Source organism: Sminthopsis crassicaudata, chromosome 3 (genome assembly GCF_048593235.1).
Source record: "Sminthopsis crassicaudata isolate SCR6 chromosome 3, ASM4859323v1, whole genome shotgun sequence".
In the NCBI taxonomy this organism is placed as follows: Eukaryota; Metazoa; Chordata; class Mammalia; order Dasyuromorphia; family Dasyuridae; genus Sminthopsis; species Sminthopsis crassicaudata.
In genome coordinates, this window is record NC_133619.1 from 353,204,162 (window position 1) to 353,224,973 (window position 20,812).

Below are 20,812 nucleotides of genomic sequence, written 5' to 3' on the forward strand. Positions count from 1 at the left end.
TCTCTTGATTCAGAAGCTTTTTTTTTTTTTTAAACTATTATAATTTTTACTATTCCCTTCCATCTTTTTTTCTTTGTCAGTAATGTTCTTCACTCTTACTTTAAGTACATAAGTGTAAATGAAACACAAGTTTTTCCTGTAATTGTAGTTAGAAGAAAATGGGAATGACTCCTTTTAAATCAAAACTGGAATTTAAAACTAGATTTGTTTTCATTTGGAGTAGAATAGCAGGTGAGAACAATGTACTTATTTTGGGATGTATCTATGAACTTCTTCAATGGAGGGAATGATACATAAGATAACCTCCCATAAATACAAATCAACAAGTAGTCTATCACTTATTATCTTACTGAACTGAGAGGATAAGAATCTCTAGGGTATGTATTAGCTAGGGTTTGAACTCAGGTCTTTCTGATTGCAACCTGGCACTCTAAACATTTATTATTTGAGAATTATATGTATTTTAAAAAGACTGACTACTAATCTCCTTTTCATCCTATGTCTCCTGTTGAGTTTTCACCATATTTGACCCACAAAGTAAAGTAAGCTCTGGTAGAAGAGAGTATAAATATCATCCAGCAATGATATTGTAAGATTTTATTGTTTTAATTTCTTTCATTCCTTCATTCCCAATTTTATTACCATGAACATTTAAAAATTGATTAAAAGTAAAAGCTAGTTCATAAAAGATTTTACTTATAATGATGATAAGATTTGTACTTTTATGTTCAATAGATCATACTGTATGATCAAATCAAGGTAAGGTGAGGGTTACCAGTTCCAAAATCATGAAAAATCATCTTTATACTTTGCTAATGTCTAAGTAACCTATGCTGGTTTTATAATAATGGCTTCTGTACATTATATTACTATATTTGTATTTGAATTTCATGATTTATAATCTCCTCTAGCTTTAGATTTGTAGGAACTTCGCATCACAGACATTAACATTTATTCAAGTATGGGCTTCATGCTAATTTTTTTGGTGCTCTTTTTGAATCTGCTTGTCCTGATCTAGAAGGAAAGCAAGTAATAGAGGAGAAAATCTTTAGTATTTTGGGGGGCCCCCATATTAATCTAGGCCTTTAAGAAAGAAAAGAATACTCCAATTTCTGACAAAGTGCCTGGATTGATTCACTCTACTGGCAAAACCGGATTTGAAAAAAGAAAAAACTGGGGAATCATTTCTCTTACTAAAGGGTATGGAGTTTCATAAATTCATTTACTGCTTATAGTCATAGAAATCATAATCTAATACACATTTATTACTATGTTTCAAAATATTACTGAAGAGAGACTGATATATCAAATAATTGTTTATTTTGAGAGTCATTTAGAAAACTTGAATCTAAAAGAACCATTGGCCTTTTACTCAATTTCTTAGTTGACTATTTCCTAAGTAGACCCTTATTTTAGTAACTTAAAAAAATCATAACTTTTTATTTAGTAAATATTTATTTGAATTCTGCTTTCTGTTAATTGCTCTGCAGAATTCAGAATTATTAAGACAGCCCTTGGCTTTAATGAGTTTTTAATAATCTAGTAGAGGTAAATGATACATACTTATACTTAAGTGCTTAAGTGGTAATGATTGTGTGAGTGGGTCAGATAACATGATGTACAGGTGCAAATAACGCCTAATCCATCGGTTTTATCTGAGATGAACAATAAAAGAGACGGAAGAAACAATGTGCAATCTCCAGAAAATCCTGAAACATTTATAAATTGGCAGTTATTAATCTTGTGTACTCTTTGAATCTGAATAAGACATTTGTAAAAGAAACATTGTAATACGAAATATTCAAAGTATATAGAACATAGAATTATTGATTATTGAATTTTATGTACATAAATTAATTTTGTGGATCAAATACCTGAGTAAATAATCTGTTGCTTACTTTGGTATAACATGGAATAAGATAATTTGCTTAATGTACCAAATATATGGTACATGAATGCTTAATAAAAACATTTGTTGTTGAATTAAATTAAGTCTAAAATAGATTTATCAGTAGGTTGCTAAATTTTATACTCTGTATTCAGTGAGAAATTTAGAAAGAAATGGAAGATTACTATTTTTTAAACCAAACTAAGCTTATAATATTTCTTTCTGGAACACTTTCAGATGAATTCCATATTAAAAATGTTGTTTGTTTCATAATAAACTTCAGTTTATATCTCTGATTTCAGTCTTAGATATAGCTGCCTTAGGGCCAAGGTGTATTTTAAGTGAGGTCATAACATTGGAAAATGCTGGTCTCCTGTCTGAAATTCATTACTGACATATGACCTCATTAATGTGCAGATTTTCTGCCTCTGACCTGATAATAGTCTATAAGCTTATATTTTTCACTGTAATTTTATAAAAGAGAAATTAACAAGCCCCTTTCAATATGTGATACTGATAAAAATTATTATTGGTAATTTGCTTCCTTTTATGTAAATAAATGCTTCTAATGTCTAATATAGTTGAAAAGTTTCCTTAAATTTACTTTGATGACACATATTTTCTGAACTCATTAACATTTTTTAATAAATTCAGTGAAGAGAAATTTAAGATTTACTCCTAGAGATCATAGAGCATTTCTATGTTCAGAAATAATCATATTTTACGTTATTATGGACTTTACGCTTTTCTAATTGGTTGAATACCAGTGAAAGAAAACACACCAAGGAGAAGAGGGAATATTGTGCTCTTTTGATACTTTTCTTTTGGCTGTTAGATTTTTCATTGCCAAATAAATAAAGTAGGGAAATTTGCATTTTTTCCTTTTCCTTACAATAAAAATGTTCAATATTTAATGTTTTCATATTTATCAAAATACACAGTGTCTTTTGAAGTTTATTTTCTTTCTCTTATATGCATAACAACTAGACCACCAATGCACATTTTTCTTAGACACACCTGGCATAAAAGTATTCTTATTTTAGATGGTCAGAACTAAAGATATCTAAGAATGAGTACAATGATAAAATTTACCTTGCTATTTTGATATGAAATAAAATTAATAATACTTAGGGGACTAAATGGTAGGTTTGGAGTAATATATTTTTTTAATCCTTTTTCATGAAATTTTCCTCAGAAATAGAATATTGCATAACCTAAAGTTATCTTGGAGGAAAAGTTATCTTATTTTCTTTCAGATTTCAGCCAGAAAAGTTTTTTAATTCAGCTTTTTAAAGGTCACTTAAATTGTAATCTGGGCAATTTGTTATTGTCATATTGTCATTGTTTTGGAGAATTTTATTTGTAGATTAATTCTGTGAATTACTTTATTTCACACTTTAAACTTTCCTGGTATTTTCCAGCTAATGTTTTGGAAAATGCTCTTATAACAGAAACATACTCTGGTGAGTTATAGTCTAATAGAGATAGGGCTGACTGTCTTAAATGCTGGGACTATTTTCCTTATGCCTTAACTTTTTCCTATCTTTGCACTTTTTTCTTTCTGTCATTATAAATTGACACAGTGTGAAACTTACCTTTTGAGGTCTTTACATCAACCAAGCTAATACTCCTGTCGATGAGATCAATTCATTTTAATATTTAGTGCCTATTTAAATGTATTGTAATCTATTTGGGCACACTGCAGTTATCTGAAGTTCCTAGAACTTTTTATGTAATATATCACTCTTTTTGATTCCTTTCTTTTTTCATGATTGAGTAGTGATATTTTGAAGACATATATCCTTACTATTATCACAAATGTCTCTGTTCCCATTCTTTTCTCATTTATTTTTAACATTGTGCCTGGGAGCTCCTATTTTTATATTATATAATAAGATGTCCTCATTTTTAGGTGTATTGTTGAATAGGAAATAGGGAGTGTGGTAGAAAGCTGGCTTTGTAGCCAGAAAAAACATCTCATACAGAAAAACTTATACAGTCTGTTTGACCCTGAGCAAGCTTCTTAACAGCTTTCTAGGTACCTCTTTCTAAGAGTATAAGTTGCCAAGTAGATCTTGAACTACATTGCTAAGAAGGATTTTTCTTAACCTTGATTTCACTGTATTTAATGAAATCACAGATTTGGTCTCTATCTCTGTGCAACATGAAGTTTAGTGTGTGGCAAATATAATAGTAGATCAAATGATCTTGGAACCCATGTGTAATCTTTGAGCCATCAAAGAGAACACAAGTGATGTGAAGACTGGAGATCAAATTTCTACCTGACATTGCAAAAAAGATGAAAAGATGGATTCTGCAAACTATTGAGCAAAGTACAGATTTCTGTTATTAAATAGGGTAATTTAGTTATAACTAGAAAAAGAAGAGTATGTTAGTATCCTTTTGGATTTACTATATTAATAAAGAGAATCCCATCAAACAACATTTATTAAAGTATTTTTCTATTTGCTAAGCACTAAACTTATCTAGACAAAAATTCCCAATAGTCTTTACCCTTAAATAGTTCACACTCTGTAGATAAAGACTTTATAATACATTTATAGAACAAATTGTGCAAAATAAATTAGTTATTATTTTAATGTAGGAAGTGTGTATTTTAGTTGAGCTTTTAAGGAAACCAGAAGAGATTGACAAAAGAATGAAAAACAGTTCTTGGTATAATGGAACAATCTTTGCAAAGGCAGAAAAACGAGCTATATATGTCACGAAGAACAGCAAGAGGGCAAATTTGGCTATATAAAAGTACATGGAAGTAATGTATAAGAAGGAAATAGGTTAGAACCATGTTAAGGACTTGAAGTGCTTGAAAAATTTGCACTTGATGTTGAGTTAATTGGGAAGCACTAAAGTTTGAGTAGGAGAGTCATGATGCCAGACTTTGATAGGATGAGCGGAAAATGGATAGGGGGAGGGATAATTCTAAGGAAGGGAGACTAGTTAGTAGAACCCTAGGATAAGTAATCCTGGAAAAGGAGAAGAGGCACTAACCAGGGATGATGATCTCTGTGCAGAAAAAGGGACAGATATGAGAGAATTTTGTGAGGGTTGGATTTTAGGAACTGAATAAATATCTAGCTAAAGATGTCATTACAAGGGTAATAAAACAGGGATGTTAAGAAGGTAGGTAGTTTTAAGGGAAGAGATAATGAGTTTAATTTTGAAAATAACTGATTTGGATTTATTAAAGTATTTGACCAAATTTCATAAAACCCTAGTGAGTCTGAAATGTTTCCTGGGTAATATAGTTAAATGGAGTTAGATGTGGTTTTAACTATCCATACTCACAGAGTCAGCTAGAAAGGAGATTTCTAACTCATTGTTCTATAGATATATTCTCAATTTTGTTCTGTTCAAAAATGTTTATCCAAAATCAGAGAAGACATATTTTGAAGGATAATACAGACCTGGCAAATATAGTTTTACATTGATAAAATCAGCTCAGTAAAAACACAATCTCAATATCCTAGAAGCAGAATTCTTAATTTGGAGTCTTTGAACTTTAAATTAATATTTTGATAATGACTTCAATATAATCAGTTTCCTTTGTAATCTTATGTCCTTTAGTTTATACATTTAGAAACATTCTGAACAGGGGTCCATGGAACTCAACAGGTTGCCAGAAAGGTCCATAACAAAAAGAACAAGTTGAAGTTAAAATGTAATACCTGCATTTGTTTTTAAAAGATAAAATGTACTGTGTAGCTTTGATGATGCTTGGATTAAGGATTTTATGTTAGAAAACAAAAACCTGAATGTGTTAATTTACTGGACTCGTAATAAGCAAAGAAATGAGAATACTATATGAAAGTGAAACAAGCTAATGGGATAATGGGCTGTCCAGAAAATGTCTGGTTATTATCCCATTGAACTAACTCTGGTACCACATCTAGAGTATTATTTTTAGTACTGAATGCCTCATTTTGGAATATTGACATTGGTAGACAATGATAGAAAGCTAAGTAGATGAGGAAATCGAGTTGTCATATAAAGATTAATTGGAAGATTCAATTCAACTTAGGGGGAATTGTATAGCTATCTATATGTTTATATATGAAAGGGTTGTTATGAGAAAATGAGGTAAAATTTATGTTCTGCAGCTTCAAAAGATATTACTAAATCTATATAATCAGAGACTTCAGAACACAGACTGGATATATCTCATGTGGTTGAGGTGGCCATTGTCTTTTGGGTGCTGAGACGCTTTAAGATCTTAAAAAGGTAGCTGAACTTTTAGCAGAGTAATCTTTACTGAAAGAAACCCAGTAATATGTTGTTGTTATTTGCAATAATCTTATTTTCTATTATTTTATGTACTTTTAGCATTTATTTCAGATTTCTCTTAAACCGTTTTTCCCTTTAATTGATTTGTCTTTATCCTTCAGGTTTTTTGCATATACTGTAATCTTTTTCTCTTGATTTCTTTTTTTTTTTTCCCCCCTCAATAAAATTCCCAATCTTTCATCACTTTTGAGTATTGAGAATGTTTTCTACATTTTGGGCATATTTACAGAGTTATCTGTTTTCCTTTAGAGATACATTTCCTTAGAAATACTTCCTTTGGAAGTGTATAAGATGGCATTTACCTTTTTAGTAGTTACATTTTTATTTTAGTATTTAAACCACTTTTAAATGATACATTGTTTCCTTTAAACATAGTATTAATAGAATCCAGATGATTAAAATTCATTTTTAAAATTGGACAGTGAATTTTACAATAAAACAAAACTTGTATATGCCAATTATAAATTGTTACCCTTATGTATTTGAATATTTTTGTAACATTCTTGTCAGTAGGTAGACTTTGTCTTTAAACCTATAGTCCCATTGCATTTCTCCACTAGTTTGTTTAGACATTCATGAACTATTTTCAATTTTTCTACTTTTCCATGTTACAGAACTGTGAATCATTTGTTCAAATAAGTAATTTCTCTTGAGATATGTTTAGAAAAAATGAGATTGGTTCTTATGGTACAGTTTTATGTCTTTAATTTGAAAAACTCATTTAAAATATTCTATTTAATAATTGGAAACTATTAGTCTTCTAGAACCCAATTATAAATTCTCTTGTCATTTAGCGTACATATTTATACTCTTAGTCTACTGTTTAATGAAGTGTATGTACCTAGAATATTTTTTAGTGTTCATTGGAGTTTATTATATTTTTATTATATATTATGTTAATATATAAATATATACCATATTTGTATAACAGTTATTAAAATTTTGGATACATTATTTAGAATTCAAAGACATTTATGGAATTTGTTAGGAATTATAATCATTAAGTGGGATACTTACTCCCCAAAGTATCCATTGTAATAGATATATGAAAGATATATTCTAAATCTATCAAAAAGGTGATAATCTTTTGTATTGACATCTTTTATCATATACTTTATTTCACAGAATGGAGCAACAGTTGTCTGTCAAATTTAATTTGTCAAATTATTGGACATAGATTTCACCAAAAATAGTTTACAGATCCATTAGCAGAGATCAGAAAGGCACATTTAATAATTTTTGTTGAAACTTTTTTGGGTGATGGAGCCAGTGGAAGGATTGGGTTTTGGACCTTTGTTTATATCTATGTAGAGAATTTAATTTACTGGAATTATGTTGGAAATTAAATTTTCCCAAGATTACAGAGTCGGTATGTTTTGGAGATGGCATTTGAACCAGTATTCTTCACATGATACTTCTCAAGTGAAAAAATAAATCTAAAGTAGTCACTAGGCTTGGATCTCAGCTTATTCAGTGTTTATATAAGCATAATTGAGATTCCATTCAAATATGGCCAATTCTTTTATTTGTAATTGTGGACTATAGTCTAATTCAATTAATATGCAAAATTGTCAAGAAATGGAAGCCTTTCTGTGAAGCTTTCTATGAGGCATGGCCAATGGAAATTCATCAAGAGAAAGAGGGCAAGAGGGTCTGTCCAACTCATAATCAAATAATCTGAATAAATGATATCTGACAACTAAGGAAACAAAGCTAAAGACTGTCAATTCATTTCTGATACATAAATCATAAGCTCCTTGAGGTCAGGGGTGACACAAATTAATTTTATAAATCATCTAGCATAGTACTTGTTCCAAATCAATACTTGTAAGTATCTTGTGATCCTATTTTTGATTTCTTAATGTCATGTATTGGTGCTTGTCCTTAAATTTTATCATTAAAAATATGTTTCCTTCAAATATAAACTCAAGGATATCCAAGTCTCAAAGATCAGTAATAAAATTAATAAAACTGTGTATTTAGCTTTGAATGAACAAATTTTAACATTTAATTTTTTAGTTTTAAAATGGGCAAACTAATATTAAAATTTCCTACGCTAATTTCCTCATACAGGGCGGCATCTGAGGGAAAAACACATTAAAAATCTGGCTGAGAAACTATTAAAAACTACATAATAAAGTGCCTTTGTAGTGGCAGATTATCGTGGAACTTATTTTAGTTTGGTTTTTGGAAGAAATGACACCAATCCAGGGTCAGAATTTCAAGGACAATTTAAGTTTGTGAAACATAAGATTCGGTTGTTACCATATTTTCATACACAAGTTTCTCAGTGATGAGATTTGCATTATTGAATTATAGTTGCAATTTATGGTGAGTTCTTGAATCAAAGAATAATTTTCAAGTTAATAATTTGAGTTAATTTCAAATTAATTAATAATTTTCAAATTTAACATTATTTGTGTCTTCAAAATTGTACCTTTCAAAATTCAAACTTTGGAAGAGATATAAGCATGGCTAGTAGAAAGAAAAGTTATACTTTCTTAGATATCTTATTAGTTTGATAAAAAGTGAAATGAAAATACAATCTACCTTTAATTTTGCTTACATCATCCAACTCTTAATCTGTGTAGCTATCTGTAAAGTGAAATCTCTTCCTAAAATTTCTAAAATTAACCTAGATCTTTCCTGCCATTAACTGTGTTAAAGAAAATAGTTTCTTAGACATTATTGTAAAATTGGTTAGTAGTAGTATAAATGATAAGCAAGTTCCTTTCTGAATCCTGTTCAGAACTCAACATACTTCAAGTTCCAGTATTTTTTATAATAAAAATGAAGATATGATTTGCCCAGGAAGCAAGTAATAAAGAGAGGATAAGGAAGAGTTACATGTTTTTTGATCTTCAAGTTTAGACTTTATCAAATGGATGATTGATTCTATTGATAAAATTTTGAGGTCATTTTAAAAGAGCTTTTGTTAGGTTTTTAAAGTAATTTTGTAGTTGATCTTTTTAATAGATTTAAAAAAAATTTAACTCATTTTTTTGGATGAGTTAAGGTCTTTTAAGACTCCTTGAAACTGAAGGATCTTCTCAGTTTTACAATTTTGTTTGTAGAGAAGATGCTCACAATTGATATATATTAAACCTGTGAAAAGTCACTCTTACAGATTTGGTCCTATAATAGATGTCTTACTATGTAGACACATTTATCTGTGGAACATATGACACTCCTTAAGTTTTCTTGCATGTAATTTTTACTCTTAAAGATATTACTTGTAAAAGTTTCTTTGCTTGTTAACTTTTATACATACGAGTGGAGACCATGTCTTCTCATCATAGTTTTCTAAAAATTTATAACACCTTTATAATAAGCCTTTTGACATTGGAAATGTTTAACTCCACTTTCCTTCAGTTATATATGAGTTCTTGTAGTTTCAAGAATTAAGATATGTTTATTCATCCATCTTTGCCAAAATTTGGGTGTAAGGTAGGCCATCTTATAATGGATGGGTGGTCTTCCTTTCTAGTTAGTGTATTTTTTCCTTAATTGCTTATTAGGATTATCAGTAATACTGTTTTCAATTATACCTTTTCCTTAATTCCTCTTAAGACTGTAATATTCTCTATCAAAATAATCTTGAGATGAAAACAAAAACAAAAACAAATCTCACTTCAGAAGACTTTTCCTTGTTCTTTTGATAAAGTCTGCTCTTTAGTTTTCTTCTATTTCTTATCCACACAGACTTTGTCCTGAAATGTTTATTATTATATAGGTGCAAATTATTTGTTGCCTACTGCATGTGAAGTTGAGCAAGTAGAAATTTGTATATGTGTATGAGAACAAAAGAAATGAAACCATATTTAGCTCCCTTCAGCTCCCTTAAGGCAAAACTAAGAATTATTAAGTACTCAGTAGCATCCCTTATAGATATGTTCATGTTGGTTTGAGGAAATAATCAAAAGTTCTGAAAAATATTAATTTCTGGTGATCATCTTAGTCCTTCTTTAAGATGTACCTCTTAGAATGGATCTTGGTTAGCAGTTATAGTGAGGGTTATTACTTAATGGTAGGTAATAGCCAATCAGTGATTTTGTTTTTAGCTTGTCTTGATGCAAATTATTAAATAAATTTCATATTTAGGGCTTCTCTTTATCAGATATATTTTCAGAGAAACATCTATTTTTAGTAGAACTTTATACTGAAATTAATCAATGATTGCTGAAGGGAGATGGATCCCTTTTTCTTGCATTAAATACCCAGCATTTAAAGAATTAATAAAGATTATATCATACAAATGTTGGTTTAATTTTTAGCAATTTAAAATTTTTATAACTATTCTAAATTATTTTCTCTGCTATTTCACTGAATTAATAATAGACATTATAATGTCTTATTAAGATTAATTGTTCTGGTTAATACAGACAACTTAAAAGCCATGAAGTTAATCAATCAATAGATGTGCCATGTGCCAGATTCTACCTGATTTTTGGGGGCTTACCTTTAATATACAAAGTTATCCTATATACAAGTAAATTAATAATACATTTTCCAGCTATGCCAGTTCAGAAACCATACGAAAGGCCCAGAAGGGTTATGATTTTTGTTGATTATATTACTACACTCAAATTTATGATTCTTTCAAATTTTTAAACCAAACAGCACCTTTGATAAGTGGCAAGTAGTGAAAAGAATGAAAATATTTAGCTTATTTTGCAAATCATGTATGTCATGGCAGGTAGCTACAGTTGCATGTTGACCTGATATTTTCTTTTTGCCTTGAATGAACCTGCTTAAAGCACTGAGAGTAAGACAAATTTTTTCCCTTTGAAATCTCTTTATGATACTTGAAATTCTATCAGTTTTCATTGCTAATTCATAGAGAGGATGATCTCTTCCTTAGGATCTATTGATTGAATCTCTATTTTACATCTCTATTCCAAAAAAGTGATGGCAACTTAAAAGTGTGCTTAAAAACTGGGGCAAAAAAAAAAAAGTTCATTATTAAGAATTTTGTCTAATCCTACTGAAGAAGTTAGTTCATTGTGAAATATTTGAAACTTCAGAAGAACAAAAATTTTATTTTTATTTGGTCAGCACATTTTGAGTAAATTAAAATGTTTTTTGGTTCAGAAGTTGAAGAGCTAATCGATGAGGAATATAAATGAGGTAGTTAATTCAACAAGAATTAGTGTGAAAGTGATGATAAGGGAGTTATAAGAATATTTTGACTGACATTTGGGCCATATTAAATTACATACCTCTGATACTTTAGGTGAGATGAAGTCATTAATGTTGTAAATCACACTTGAATGTGATAAATGAAATGTTGAGTTTTTTAGTCAGTTTGTTCCTTTTGCCTTTCCCTCACTTTATTGGTATAAAAATATTCTTATATATTTAATTAATTTCTTAAAATCTATTCTAGTGTTAGATCAGATGTCAACAAATAAGGAAGAATTTCCAGTGTGCTCATTCTGTAGCATTTGAGAACTATCCTAACTAAATGTTGATAGACTCATTATTAGATGACCTTTTCAAAAGATTTATTAATAGGTAGAGAATATAATCACACTGATAAAATTACAGATCTTTTGAAATAATTCATTGACACTGTACTCCTTTCAGCAGTACTGCCTAAGAGCAGAAACAATAGAAAATTGTGACTAAAAGTAATAAAAGAATCTTTCAAAAGGACTCTCTAGAAGTTGAAAGTTGGATCTTATTTTATAGGTATCTTTTTCCAGTTCTCTTGTTGACTTAATTTCTCTTTATCATAAAGGTGGCTGTATTAACTCTAATAGATCTTTTTACCTCTATGACTTCTAGTTTACTCATCTTCAAAATTTAATTATGTCTTATATCCCTTCTGGCATTATCATTTTTGCAAAGACTGGAAAACAATTGGAATCTTTAGCTTATACCAATCTTATAACAATTGTGCTCCACCTGAATGCTTGTAGGAGCTCTCTAAAAAACAGGATTTCTGAAAAATCACAGTGCATTTTAAAACTTTATCAGTTCTTCATTAGAATAGAATTATTGATTCTACTCTTGAGCAGGTAACTCATTGAAGTTTGAAGTTGATTTGTTTTTTCTAGTGTTAATATTTTTCACTGATATTTACTAGGAAAATCAAAATAGGGGGTACATTAGTTTCCTTTTTTTCCCCCCCTTCCTGTATTTGTCATCTTTTTCTCAGTCTTAAAAGTAAATAATTTGGCAGATGGAGTGTGAAAATCATCCTGAAAATCCATTCCAAATGTATTGTTAAGACGTAACACTTTCTGTTTGCCTCATTGTTCATTTGGTGTAGAGACATTAGACTGCAGTATACAGCTAGTAATTAAAAAATGTTTTAGTTAGATTGATATTAAGAAGTAGATTAAAAAGTACCTGTATATTCTCTCTCCAATTAACCTTTTTTCCTAACATAACCATTTTTTGCTTATTAAGGTCTCTGTGGTAGCTTTGGTGATATATATATTTAGATCTTACTTATTCAACTGGGGTACTCTCTAAATTATTGGATGGTGTGGCAATCACATATGTGATTATCTATCTAGTAGCTAAAATTCATAATTGTGAAAGTTTGTGATAAACATTTCAATATATTCTTTATGTTGAAAAATGTTATTGAACCATTGTCAGAGCATATATTTCAAGTTCTAGTAATTTGGATTTCTGTCTGTGCAGAGTCTCTTTTTGAAAAAGGCATAAAATCGTAAGTGACTAGTCAAAGTTTAGTCTTAACTGGGTTAGATAGGTGTCAAAACTGTAACCATGGTCTCTATGTTCTAAATAACTGATCACATTTTTTGTTACATAGTATATAAGGCCATAGGTATATAAAGCCATAGAATATAAAACATGGGGTTATTCTTTCCCCTCTCTCCCAATTAAAAAAATAAATTTAAGCTATTTACAACATGGAAGTAAGATTTTGATTTGTCTATATGGGGAAAATGATTGATAATCTTTTCATTTTAAATTATAATAGGAACTTTTTGCTTTATAAGCACAATGATAACTTTCAGAAGTACAGGATCATAGATTTTTGTGTGGGAAGGGATGAGCCATTAAAGTGACAATCCATAATCACAGGGGGTTTGTATAATACTTATTAGCACAATGCCTATTACATTGTATGCCTTTAATAAATACAAATAAAATAAAATAAATATGTGGAAGACTAAACCTTGTGTTAAATGTAGACCCAAATTAATATAATAGTTTGCGGTAGGGAAAAAGGGTAGATAAAAATTTTCTGCAGAAATGGATTTGAAAATAAAGAATATAAATTAATTGAATGTTTTCATCCAGAATTTTCACTGTCTTCTAAGGTAAGGCAGGACTGTCACCCTCTCTAGCCCTTAAGTAACATTATAGCAAATTAATATTTTTCCATACATAGCCAAAAATATTTATTTATTTTGTTTTATTTTATTTTATTTGCTGTACCAAGAGTTTCAAACTGAAACCGGTTTCTGACTAGATAAGGATTGTCTCCATGTGTCTCTGTTGAAGATTTTTAATTTTTGTAGAATCATATATATTATGTTCAGCTCAAAGGGATTCTAGAAGCCCTCTTGCCCAACTTTTTCTTTTCTTTTTTTTTTTTTTTTTCCCCCTGAGGCTGGAGTTAAGTGACTTGCCCAGGATCACACAGCTAGGAAGTGATAAGTGTCTGAGACCAGATTTGAACTCAGGTCCTCCTGAATTCAAGGCTGATGCTCTATCCACTGCGCCACCTAGCTGCCCCCTCCAACTTTTTCATTTTACAATTGAGGAAACAGAAAGTTGGAAGATAATAGAATTTGACATGGTTACACAAGTCATGAAGAGATGGTATTGTTTCAACCAAATGTTTATAGTTAAAATCTAAGGAAATACTGAGGATTGGTAGTTTAAATATGATTACATAAAATATTCCATAGAATATAGACTGGATTAAAATTAAGAATATCTAGTATGTGATATTGTACAGGTGACTTGGGACAAGTGATAAGTGAACCTCAGTTGTAAATTAAAAAGATTGAACTAGGTAACTCTTGAAGTTCCTTTCAGCTTTAGATGTATGCCTTTATTTCCTGAATAGTAATAAGTAACCCCCCAAAAGTAAGGAAAGTATCTAAAAGATTGTACTTTATGAAGCCCTAATCAACCTTTTTCAGTAATGGATTTGATGCTGCTATTTGCTTTCCTTCTAAAAGTGCTAGGACATCAACAGGATGATTATTTTCTTCCCTCATTTTGGGGGTGGGATCCTTACGTTGTATCCCTATTAGTTGCAAGACAAATATCAAGTATCTTTCTCATGAAATTATTTAAAGAAAAAATTGAAGCTATTTCCAAAGGTTTTCTCCAACTTTCCATTCAGTGTAGGAATCATTTCAATTTCATCTCTGACAGGATCCAGCCTGTTTATTTTGATTTTTTTTTATGATAAGGAGGATATTCAGCCTTGAATAAACATAAGACAACTTTAGAATAAACTCTAAATATAGTGTTTACTGACAAAAAATTCCTCTGAGTGATTCTCATTGAAGATTGATACTTGTCTTGGATATGTTGTTTAGGAATATTTTTCTTAATAAGATTAGCTGACACTGAAATTAAAGGACTTAAATGAAGCTGTCTTATTTTATACCTCATTGTCATTACTGTATTTAGACTTGCTTTGACATGGCAATTTTTCTTTATTTTGACTGATACAACTTTTAGGATGTTAATTTTGAAGGAGCCCTTAAATCTAAGCTCTTAATGAGGTAAAGTTCCTTATTTCTTTCCTATGGTAAAGGAAAAATATCAGACTAATATAAAATGGAGACTGTCGTTCATTACTACAACTATCAGAAGAATTATAACAGTCTTTCAATTCATTTTTTAAAAATATTAATTTTATGTTGTTACCTTACAAAAATTCCTTTCTTCCATTCCCTATTGAAGAATTTCAATAAGAAAGTCATCAACATATTGCCCACCTGTGACAATGCAAACATCATTATGCAGTTATATTCCACTATCTCTCTAATAGGAGGCATGCTTTATCATCTATCTTTAGAGGTCACAGTTGGCCATTGTATTAATTAGAATCATGAAATCTTTCAATATGTCAGATGACAACTAATTGATGATTTAATGAGAACCTATAGGCAGATGAATTCATTATTATAACATAGGTATCCCACTAACATTAAAACTGTTTGGTGAAATAATATTACAGAATAATATTACAATATTACACTAAATTAAATTACTGAGGAAAAATTTAATAAAATGAATGATTGGATGAATGGTATTATAGCTAGGTTTAAGACTATTATGGTCAGTTTTGATAATGGAATTGGAACATGCTATAAAATGGCCTGTGTCAGTGTGATATAATACATATGTTAGCATTAAGGTGACATTCTAAATAACCCCTTTCTATGATTCAGGAAATTATTTTCTGATATTAACTTGCTCATTCATCTGGAAATCCTAAGAAATTAAAACATTTTTATTAATAAACATGGAGAATTTTGTAAATATAATTCACTTTTAGAAGCTCACTCATCCATTTTATTTTTCTTTTGAATCATCATGTTATGCTTCCATCATTTCATGTGTATGACATTTTAAAGGTCATTCAGATTAAAGTGATTTTTACCAAATCAGATATTATAAAATTTTCTATGGACTATATGAGAGTTTGCCAGACTTACCAAGGCCCAAAGATTTAAGTATTGTATTTGTAATGTTTAGTAGTGTTGACATTTCTAGAATTAGGTTACTTTAAGCATTCTTATCAAGACCTTTGAAAATCTTTCTGTTCTCACCTTACCTCATACATAGCTTTTTGTTTTGTTTTGTTTTTTCTTTTTTTCAATTAGCAAGCATTTTTTCTTCCTCTTCCCTCACTATAAAAAGAAAGAAAGAAAAACAAAATAAAAGGTTTATGACAAACATGTGTGAGTCCAGCAAAGCAAATTACCATGTTGGAATTATCCAAAAATGTATGTCTCATTCTTCTTTTTAAGTCCATTATTTATCTACCCATAAGAGATGGGTAGCATGCTTCCTCATTTTTCTGAAAGTGGTTGGCCATTGATCAGTAAAACTGAATTAATTATAATATAGGAGTACTAATGGAATACAATTAGACCTTAAAATAATGAAAGGATTGATTTAGAGACACTGGAAAGACATGAGCTGGTATAGAGTGAAATAGGTAAAAAACAGGAGAAGAAATTATACATAACAATGAAAAGACAACTCTTGAAAGATTTTAAAACTCTGATTAGTGCAGTGATCAGTAACTTCTTTTTAAAGGAATACCTGGGAGGAATCCATTGTTATTCAATATTTTAAGAAGAATGTATCTTGTTTCTTCCTGACAAGCCTTTAAAAAAAAAATTATCAAGCATTAATTATTTTCTACTGGCCTTATTTAAAACTTGTTTTTCTTAATAGTATTTTATTTCTTAAAATGTATGTAAAGATAGTTTTCAGCATTCATTTTTGCAAGATTTTGTGTTCCAAATTTTTTCTCTCTCCCTCATTTCTCCCTTCCCCAAGATATACATGTACAATACTTTTAAACATAATTTCATACTTGTCATGTTGTGCAAGAAGGAGATAAAAGGAGGAAAAGACCACATGAAAGAACTCACCTTCAACTTGGCATCAATTTATGTAACTCCAGGTTTTTCTCATATCAGCTTGCTCATTGTTTTTTAAAGAACAGCAATATTTCATTACATTCATATACCATTATGTAGCCATTTCCCAATTAATGGACATCTATTCAGTTTCCAATTTCTGCCACCACAAAAAGAACTGCTACAAATATTTTTGTACATGTGGGTACTTTCCCCTGTTATGATGTCTTTGGGGTACAGACCCAATACTAGGATTGCTGGATCAAAGGGTATGCATAGTTTTATAGCCCTTTGGCCATACCAAATTGCTCTGTAGAATAATTGGATCAATTCACAATTCCACCAACAATGCATTAATGTCCAAGTTGTTTCATACCCCTCCAATACTTAACATTTTTTCCTGTCATCTTAGCCAAAGTGATAGGTAGACCATCCTTGCTCTCCTAATTTGCTATGTCTGAATCATGAATCCATTTTGATCTTATCTTGATGCAGGGTGTGAGATGTTGGTCTATGCCTAGTTTCTGCCATACTATTTTCCAATTTTCCTAGCAATTTTTGTCAAATAGTGAATTTTTATCTGGAACTTGGAGTTTACTAAACTATATTAAACTATGTATTACTATAGTCATTGATTATTTTGTCTTGTGAATCTAACCTATTCTACTGATCCACTACTTATTTCTTAGCCTGTACCAAATGGTTTAGTTGAGTGCTGCTTTATAATAAAAGTTTTATGTTTGATACAGTTAGGCCACCTTTCTTTGCTTTTTTTTTTTTTTTTTTTTCCATTAATTATTCTCATGTTTTAAGCATTAGTTTTTTCCTTCCACTTGACTGACCCTAACCACTTAAAAAACAAACCATATTGGTTATATCAAAAAATTAATTTATTACTCTGAATGGTAATCCATTATTTTCTGTTAAAGGTGCTCTATCCGCTGTGCCACCTAGCTGCTTTATAAGGTGGGTAGCATTTTTTATTTTTGGACTTCTGGAATCATTATTGATCATTTAATTGTTCAGAATTAAGTCTTTCAAAATTGTTCATTTTTATAGTTTTGATATAGTAGTATAATTTGTTCTGATTTTGTTCATTTGCATCAGTTTATAGAAGTCTTTCCATATCTCTTTAATATAATATTTTTGCTTATTTCTTACAGCAGCACAATAGTGCTTCTGTCAAATCCATATATCACAATTTGTCCAGTTTCCCAGTTGATGACAAATTTTCATTTTTTTTTTACTGCTGCAAATTTGAAAAGCTATATTTTTTCACATCTGACTTTTTCCTCTAGGAGCAGATAGGTGGTGCAGTGGATATAGTATGGGGCCTGGACTCAGGAAAACCTGAGTTCAAATCCAGCCCTGAACACTTACTAGTTGTATAACTTTAGGCAAGTCACTCATTCTCTGTTTTCTTCAGTTTCCTTTGCTTTATTATGGTAATTATACCTCCTACCTTCCAGGGTTGTGAGTGTCAAGTGAGATAATGTAAAATACAGTGACTGGAACTTAGTAAATGATATATAGATGTTATCATCACCATCATTATTATTTCCTCGAGTTTTGTATTATAGCCGAGTCAAAAACTATTTATCTTTCTTCAGACTTAAAATGGTCTTTCAGAGATTACTAAAAGTGGATGCCTTGAATTTGTCCCAGACAGATGCTGTTAATGTTGCCCCATTTGTTTTTGTTTTGAGTCCTTTTAACCAGTCTAGTCCCTTGAAATAAAAGATAGTTTTCATTATTCTCTTACTGCTATTCCCAAAGCTTTACTTTCTAATGCCCCAGGAATGGGAATTATGCCCTTCTGTAAGATTTTACTATTGGGTTGGGTTTCTCTCAGGACAGTCTCTTGACAACTTAGGTTTCATATTGGAACAAAATGAAATGCTATCTTTCAACAGTCAACAAAAGCTTTTACTTAGAAATTGACAAAATTCAACAATAAAAAGATACCTCAGTCTCAAGTGGACAAAATTCAACAATAAAAAGATACCTCAGTCTCAAGTGGACAAAATTCCTTTCGCTGTACTAACCTGTTATACCTGTTATAAACCACCAGAAAATTTGTCACCTTGACATACTCTTCTACTCTCTAACACTACACAGGATTTTCAAAGTACTTTACTCTTAATTCTACCTCAATTTGGCCTTTTCCTATATTTTCCATTGTTTTTCAAACTATATTAAAGATGAGAGTATGCAATTTCTTGGAGAAGCAATTTGATGTTTGAGTCTTATACATACACTATGTAGAATGAGCAGTGAAAAAAACCTTTGAGATTATTTAGTTCAACTCCTTTCATGTGAAGGTGAAATTTGCTCTTTGCTTCTTATATTTTTAAATTCTGCATAATAAAATAGAGGAAGGATGATACTAGAGAATCAGACTTCTATCAGAATTAGAAGTATATGAGGATTCTTATGATTTAGAATTAAAATATTACTTTTTCTTTAAATCATATTTACTTATTTAAAAGAATTTTTATTGTTCTTCCTCTAATTTAATTTGACTTTTTGAATGGAATAAACCACCAAACTGGATCATCATTTTCCTACTTTCCTATTTGATTACTCCTGTTAAGATATTTTGTTGGGGAGGTTTGACGTTTTCATCTTATTGTTTGAAATTAGCTTTTTGTTATTGTAATGTTCTTTTTATTTAGTAACATTTTTCCTACTGTTACTATGAAAAGAAATTTGGATTGTTTATTTATTTGCTGTTTTCCTTTCTGTATATAAAAATCATGCTGTTATTTGTAAGAATGTGTATAAAAGATAATTTCTAAATGGTTATTTTTGTTGACAAAATTGATCCCCCCACTTTTGAAAATAAAATGGGTTGAACATAATTTCAAGCCTTATAATAAATCTCAAAGATTTTTAGACAGACTTTTCACAGAATTCTTAATGTGCATAGGTTGTTTTTTTTTTTTTTTAAAGAAACTTTCACTATTATCTTTTAAGCTATTGAAATTCAAAAATCAACATAGCCTCCACCATAAAAGGTTTAATGACCCGAAAACATTTTCTACCCAGATACTTCAATTTTGTGTTTTAAAGATATTCAAGAGGCAATGGAAATATTTTGATAGAATTTAGCTTTTAAAACTGTATAATATATACATTTCTTCATTTTCTATGAATATCATAAATTTAGATATGGCCATATAATTAGTCTGGCTAGAAGGGTTTTTTCCCCTTAAGTTTAGTGTGTACATTTGTCACACCTACCTTCTTTTCCAGTTATACATTTCTCTAATGATATTAATTATACAATATCTGCAAGTGTGTTGTATACAACCTAAGCACATGCACATTACCTTTCTGCTTTGCCTTTGGACAACTAGCAACTTTAAATCTTTAGTATTCAGTAATTCATTGTATGCTGTAATTGCCTTATACAGCATCACTGGAAAATTTTTGTTTTTAAAAGATGGGCTTCTACAATAGGTACAAGACTGGAGTCAGTTAAGGAAATTCATAAACAATCCAAATTTTCTTCTCTCTTTCTATTTTGGATCTGAATAATTTTCTAGTTGTCTCTTTCCCTCCCTTCCACTCTCCCTCCCTACCATCCCCCTCTTTTTTCTTTCACTTCCATCTCTGTCCCTCCATCATCTCTATTTTTTTGCTGTCTGTCCACAGTGATGGATCAACTGGATTTTTAATGAAGTACTATCATAGTCTAAACCAGTCAATTTTCAGGGATTTGTCATTTCCAATATGATTAGGACAAATTGTTTTGAATGATTATGGTTCTCCTTTAGGAGTTTATGTAACGTTCTATAGCTTGGCGCAGTTAGCACAAGGTCATCTGCATTTTGGAGTATTGAAAGACTTTCCTTCCTATCATAGGACTATGGATTTAGTTTGGCTGGAATCTTTGAGGTCATCTAGTTTGACCTCTGTATTTTAGAATTGGAACCCATAGACGTTAAGTGATTTGTCCAAGATCACATGTGTCAGAGCCCAGAATATAAATTTGTGTTGCCTCCTTGGCCTTTCTCAT

At 30.2% G+C, this 20,812-nt stretch overlaps 1 protein-coding gene across 3 annotated transcripts in view; it reads left to right on the forward strand.

The window, feature by feature from the left end:
* WDR33 (WD repeat domain 33) overlaps window positions 1-20,812 on the forward strand; it is a 96,374-nt gene that overhangs the window by 45,085 nt on the left and 30,477 nt on the right. The window lies entirely within an intron of this gene.